At 38.7% G+C, this 6,837-nt stretch overlaps 1 long non-coding RNA gene and 1 pseudogene across 2 annotated transcripts; one reads left to right on the top strand and one right to left on the bottom strand.

Moving 5' to 3' along the window:
- Positions 1-237: 237 nt before the first annotated feature.
- LOC149041782 (uncharacterized) lies at positions 238-4,403 on the top strand. The gene is made up of 3 exons (XR_016188957.1): positions 238-725; positions 1,926-2,246; positions 2,814-4,403. It is a non-coding gene; the product is annotated as an uncharacterized LOC149041782 (long non-coding RNA).
- On the bottom strand, positions 1,245-5,362 carry LOC149041783 (uncharacterized; annotated as a pseudogene). The gene is made up of 2 exons (XR_016188956.1): positions 5,108-5,362; positions 1,245-4,358 (listed from the first exon to the last, which is right to left on the bottom strand). The product of XR_016188956.1 is annotated as an uncharacterized LOC149041783 (transcript).
- Between the last annotated feature and the right edge of the window lie 1,475 nt (positions 5,363-6,837).

Genomic DNA, 6,837 nt, shown 5'->3' on the forward strand with positions numbered 1-6,837 from the left:
AGTGACTTTCCCTTAAAAAGGGTGTGGTAATAAGAATGCACGAAGTTATCGCATTTTTCATAGCAGCCTGAAATCATTCATGGGAAATGTGCTAAAAAGAAGTTAAGTTTAGTTGTGAAAAGCAATTCGCGCAAGCAGGCACATTTGCAAGTGACGAAACCACTTAGGCCCCATTTATATGGTTTCGGGTACCCGAAACAACCCTCCTCCCTAAATAACTTTACGGAGCGTTTGTATGAAATTTAGGCCTCACGGAACAGCGTATGCACGTGAGCTAAGGAAAATTTCAGACATACGCAGAATAGGCCCTTTCCTATGTTTACTTCTCTCCTCAACACTCTTAAAACTTTACCGTTGAATATCTTGTCTTAACACGAAGTCTCAGGTAGTTTAACACATAAACCGGGAAGACTGCGACGAAGTTGAAGATTCTACCGTTTTATTTTTTTCCTTTCATCGACTAAGTGGTAGAAATTCTAATTTTTCGTACTGTTTTGTCGTTCATTGCGCGTGGTGTTTATTATTTGGAATTTCGAAACGGACAAGTTTAGGAGTGGGCATCGTGTTTTCAAGGCAAACTGAGTTTTGGAGTCCATCGTTGTTCGTTTGAAAGTTATTCACATTTTTTTGACGCGCGCTCAAGATACCATGGAGGAGTGAAATATATCGACTGATGTAATGTACTCAGAGCAGCTCGAAATTACAGCAAGCGCACAATGCACGAGGTAAGAATATAAATTAGTTATCTTGACCCCTATCTTGGGGTGTGTTGGTGATAAAGGGTCAATTGGCCTACTTTCAATATCGCCCACTCGAGATCGAGAGTGAACTCCGGTTTTATCGTCAACAGGAGCCAAGAACAATTTATCAATCACTTCTCGGGTACTCGTTGGTACTTACTACGGATTACGGAGATGATGTTTGACTGGTATCGATTGTCAAATTAATGCTCATTTCTTTTGGGCACTTTGAATGTAGAGGATTGAGCAATACACTGATTCTTTTTCGACCACACTGCATATTCAATAATTAGTATAGGTCCAGGTAAAGTTTGGTTGTTGAACTGGTCATTACAAGTCAGGTATATGTAAGAAAAATTCCATTGATGTAGATATATTTAATTGTAGAAGAAAAACGTTTAAAGGGGAGAGAGGATTAATTACGGGTCAGAATGGTATTACTTATCTTTTACACAGAATAAGGAAAGACAGGATAATAAACTTGGCACATTTTTAACAGATCTAGTGTTCCACTCTAATTTATTACAGTAATTTATACACGAGTCATGTTCTTATCACATTAAAAGTTACATACTGCTAGTGATATGTTAAGTTGTACATGTGCAACAGTATAATGATATAATCTACATGTAGTTAAGTATTACATTTATTATGTTCTTAAACTGCTGAAATTTAGTGACAGCAATTCAGTGTTTGTTCAATATTCTACAAAGCTACAGTCATACATAACAATTTAAAATCAGATACATCATAGCTTCATACACCTACTGTTCATTTTGAATGTAATATTCAATTCATTTAATTCAAGATCCAATACAACATGATTGTACATGCATGTCTCAACTTTGGCACCATGCACTTCACTTTTACCCTGTAAAACCAGTTGCAATATTGTAAACCAAAAAGCTAACATGCTACATGTACATATACTAAGATATTAAGCTATGTTCACTTTACTTAGTAAACATGGCATATACAACATGCTTTTACCAGGTTAATTCTAACATGTTGTGTTGAAACATTAATCAATTATTAGATGCATCTCTGTGTGTAAAAATGCATACATGCTGAGATATATTTATCTCATGCAGTGTGGTCGGTGAAATCAATTCTTATATGTACAAATCTAAAACATTTAAAAATTACTGAGCCACCCCTCATGACTACTCTATTCTTCATGTGCAGGCAACAGTGTAACATGTTCAGACATGTGGGATGTGGAAAGATGAGTAGTTGGAGGCTGGAAGACATTTGGAAGATTTTGTAGACACAACTGGCATTCTCTTGGTAGATCATAAATTGGTAGCTCCTCCCCATAGTTCCACACCTTTAGTGCCGCTAGCTGCATGAGTCTTGGAACTTGTCCATCAGGTGTACAGGTAACTCCCTCAATTACTGTTGGGTTGAATGACCTCTGTCCCTCCAGTGCAGATGTTCCCTTGGCAGAAGCCTTCCATTGAAGTTTAAGCTTGCGACCATCTGCTTTTAGTGACTGAATTGTTTCTGGTAAGTTATTGTTTACTTTCTTTTCTACCCAAGCTCTAGGGTAAACATCCTTTGCAGTAAGTGGCCCATGTGTGCAGTTTTCTCTAATCTTGTTTAGGTTCTTTCTTGCCTCTTGCAAAACGTCTGTGGTGAGCATTTGGGTATATTCTTTCATTCTTTCTTCGTGAACTTCACGTGCTGCTTCTGTGGTCCTGGTGTTGGTTTTTCCACTATGCAGAATATTTTCAACAAATGTGATGGAGGCCTGTTTTGATAACTCTGACATGTCATCATTAAGATACAGTTGAGAGAGGTTGAACTGTCTTTCAGCAAGAACATTGTTAACTGGAAGACTGAAAATGTGCTTGGCATAGAACTCAAACAGGTTTGGAGTGGCTTCTTTACTTATGAGTGAGCTGTGTGGCGATGAAGCAATTTCTTTGATCTCACTGAGCAATTGTGGTTCCATCAATTTCCAAAGAGTGGCCCATTTAATCAATCCAACTCTATCCTTAGACACCAATGTTAGAATGTTCTGTCCATGTACATGAAAGAAATTGTTCACTGACTTTTCTTGTTGATTTTCAGATCTGACTGGAATTTCAAGAAGCTTTAAAACTGAATGCCAGAAAGGACTTTGGTATCTCTGATCAGCTCCCATTCCAAACAACTTGGGAAAAGTTAACCACTCTGCTCCATGATCTTTGATTACTTTAATTGCTTCTTGTAACATTGGCCTCTGCACTTGTTTCTGAAAATGGTTGATAGCTGCTGGGTCCTTCAATGACATCTTCACCTGTTGTGATGTTAAAGGAAAATATTCTGCAGGAGACATCAACATTTTACTTAAAGTTTCATGGTGCTTCAGAACAGTTGCTGGCCATAACCTTGCTAGGTAACCACTGGAGAATCCAAGTTCTGCATCACTAGCTTGGGATGTATTCAGAGATGGGATGATAAACTTATCGAGGAATTCAAACAAAAACTTGATTTCAACTTGAATCATAGGACTGGAGCTCAGCTTAATGACATCTTGCCAAATAGTAAGGTGGATATCTGATTTTGGCAATCTTTCAAGGAGACACTCAGCGAGCTGTAAACAAGCTTTTCCATACTTGAGATACCACTGGAGAGTTTCATGATAATATGTCCACCTTGTGTCTATGAATGTCTGGGGAAGGGGTGGCTCTTTACTTAGAATACCAAGAGAAACATACATAACTTTGTATTGGCTTGGACGCTCATGATGGAGCCAAGATATTTTATAGAGTAATTGTAAAACATGGGGGTTGCTCATGTCACCCTTGGCCCCAAACCCGGCCTGGCACATTCTTCTCAGCATAATGTTCAGTACATGTGGGTAGCATCCTACAAAAAACATCTCTTTTCCAAAACTTCTGGCATTGTTAGCTAAAAGACCGTTTACTTTTCCCTTTTGGGTAGAGGCATTGTCCCCAACCAACCCTGAAACATTGGTAATATCATATTCATTTTTTACAACATGGTAATCTACATCAGACTGGTGTTTTCCAGACCCACTTGCTGTTAGGCTGTTTGCAAGGACATAAGCTCTTGGCTTGCTCTCTAAGGGACACCAGGTGTGAACACCCACTATATGCCTCTCCTCTCCTCCTTTGTGGGAGTCATCACTCCAGAGATGAAAATCATACTTGGAATTTGAAAAGCGCTTGCGTAAAATTAGTTTGTCGGCTTCACCTAGGAGAACATTCCAGTCAGAAAGTGTAGTTGGGGAGACAATGAAGTTTGTTGGGGGGCTACAATTGAACAAAATATTGAAAATCAGATGTAATGCTACAGGTGTCTTTTGATATGATAACAAAGATGCATGTTGCATGTATCTGACACAAGCCATAAACATCAAGGTCCTTTGGTTGTGTCCATTGTGACCATGGGCAAATGTCTCCACAAGGGAATACCCCTTTTTGGCAATTTCACTTTTGCCCTGTAATTTCTGTTTTAGCTTTGAGGAAGCAGATCTTGTCCCCCTTAGCTTGTGTCTGACTTGTTTTTCCTTTTTTTCAGTAGACGTCAGATTTTTTTGACACTTTTTAAGTTGAGTTTGAAGCCTCAACACGTCCTTTTTCAATTGGATGTTCCTTCCTTTTACAAATACTGAAATTATGAAAAGGTGGCACAATAAAAATTAGTTATATGTAACTGATTCCACATGATAGAGTATTGAAACAGAATACAAAGTAAAAATGTCCTGCCAGAAATCTTATCGACCAGGTATATTTGGAATGTGTAGTTTAAATTTGGCAAAAACATTGTTATCACAATTGCAAGGTTGAATAATTGAAACTATTTTGTTTCCACGGTGGTCCGTGCGCAGATAATTTTGTTCATGTTGATAAAAACTTCTAACACAAGCCTCAAAACTTCACTGGTAAAACTCTCGATACTGTGTGACACTCAAAGATACGCGTCCTTATGATCTGCTGACCGAAAAAATTAACTTCTCTGTACATTTCTTTTCTTAGGTACGAACCTTTAGAGGGAATCTAGTCCGCAGTTTAATTTTTTCGCTTTTGAGTGCGCGTACTACCTCCCTTGCGTTAATCGCCGCTCCAAATAGTTAAGCAAGAAAAAGCCTGAAAATACTGACCATGCAGCCATATCGACTACTTTGTCTTTATTTTCGAGTTTTTTTTTTTGCTTCTGTTCGGTGGGAGTATTATCGGTTTATGATTAAAATCCTCTTAAAATAGTGTCATTAGCGATCGCGTAAGTTAAAACCGCCGAGAATTCAGAATGGGAATGAAAATCATTCACCGTAGTTCGTGGCTCAGGCAATCTGCGGTATTATTCTTAGACATTTGCAAGTCTGCATTTCCATTCCCTCCTGAAATAATATCACTTACCTATACTGCGTCGTAAGGTTTTGACTGTTCCTTTTAAATTGGCGTTTTCAGACCTCAAACTCTTGCACTCTCTCTTGAGTCGATCGATTTTTTCTTCACTTAAAAAGTTGCAAACTTGCACCGCAACGCTTTTTTTTTTTCAACTTTTTCAAAATAATCTTCATGTTTTCTCAGCTTCTTTTTGGCTGGTGGCTGATTTTTACCAGAAAACTGGCTGCCGTGAGGTCTTTTACGAGCCATCAGGAGTTCTCGTCAGCGAGTCGGCCGGCAATTAATTAACACAAATATGCAACTTTGATGTAAACAACCCTCGGCATGAGCCCGCGTTCCTTTTATCAGGCAGTGTTACAAAGTAATGTAATCTACGCATGTCTGAGATTTCAGGGGGTTACGGTTTCCATGGGTGGGGTATCTTTCCGTGAGGCCTAAAATTTAACATCTGCTGACCCTCGTTCGGCCAGGTTATATAATTGACCAAATGGCGGACGACAGGGAAAAAAATTGCTGTAAACATCCTGATCATGGCGTGCGCACGCATTTTCTGTTCGAGTTGTCTCGTCTTGGGTCGGCGAGAGAAGGTGTTTACATGAGGAAAAGTTGTCCCGCCTCCCAGGGTTACACCACCTGCCGAGGTGAGACAACTCGCCCTCACGAGTTGTCTCGCCTACCTGAGACGAGATCATGACTTCATGTAAACGGTCGGTTGAATTTCGTAAAGAAATAAGTGAAAAGTTAGCTCGCTCAGGGTAACTCGGAGGGAAGGTTGTCTTGGGTACCCGAGACCATGTATATGGGGCTTAGTAAACAGTGTTAAAAGTTTCGAAAACTATATTGCAACTCAGACATGACGCAGTCAGTAGACGGGCGTAGGCGGGAAAACCACAAAAAAAGACGCTAAAATATAATAAAGAATTCCTTTATCTTTTTGAGTCAGAAAAAGTATCTCACAATTCATCGAACCTAAAAACCTTAATTTTTTTTTCTCATTTTTGTTACAACTGGCCACAATGAGAGTTTAAGACGAGTTGTTAAAATGGGGATCAAAGCAGTCTTTCATTTGGCGAGAACTGAAATAACTCTAAAATAGTCCAAACCTGTTGCAATAATTATCGTTGCTAATTTGATTGGCTAACAGTTCTTAAAAGGCGTCGCAACGTTGTCATAAAGCTGTCAAAATTATGTCAAAACCATTAAAAAGTTAACAAGCGATGATGATTTTAAGACAATTATTTATTTCTTGTAACACAGCCATACAAGTGCAAGGCTGAACGGTTTTTTTCGGACCGGCTCAAAACCAACCGTCCGGCCCAACACACATTAGCTTCCACTGTGGTTTCCGCGTAACCGAGGCCGGATGGGTCATATGATAAGTCGCAATAAGTGACCGAAGAAAACAACGAGGAAGATTAGAGCGCAGAAAAAAGATATTATCTTCCATCTGTCCACTCAGAAAAGAAATGGTCCGTCCAATTCACGCTTAATTTGCATATTCTAAAGGCTGCGTAAATAAATTATTAATACGCATTGAAAGTTACTTCGTTATATTGTCCTAGTTGTTTGTTTAGTGAGGCATTTTAGTTGACGTCTGAAAAAATATTCTGGCAAGTTTTTCCTCTTTCACTTGTTCCTTCATATTTTGTGCGTGGTGGAAAAGAAAATTTTTATTTTTATTTTCTTATTCGTGTATTTATTTATTTATTTATTTATTTATGTATTTTAATAGTGTCTTT

This window comes from Pocillopora damicornis, chromosome 8 (genome assembly GCF_964200805.1).
Source record: "Pocillopora damicornis chromosome 8, jaPocDami1.2, whole genome shotgun sequence".
In the NCBI taxonomy this organism is placed as follows: Eukaryota; Metazoa; Cnidaria; class Anthozoa; order Scleractinia; family Pocilloporidae; genus Pocillopora; species Pocillopora damicornis.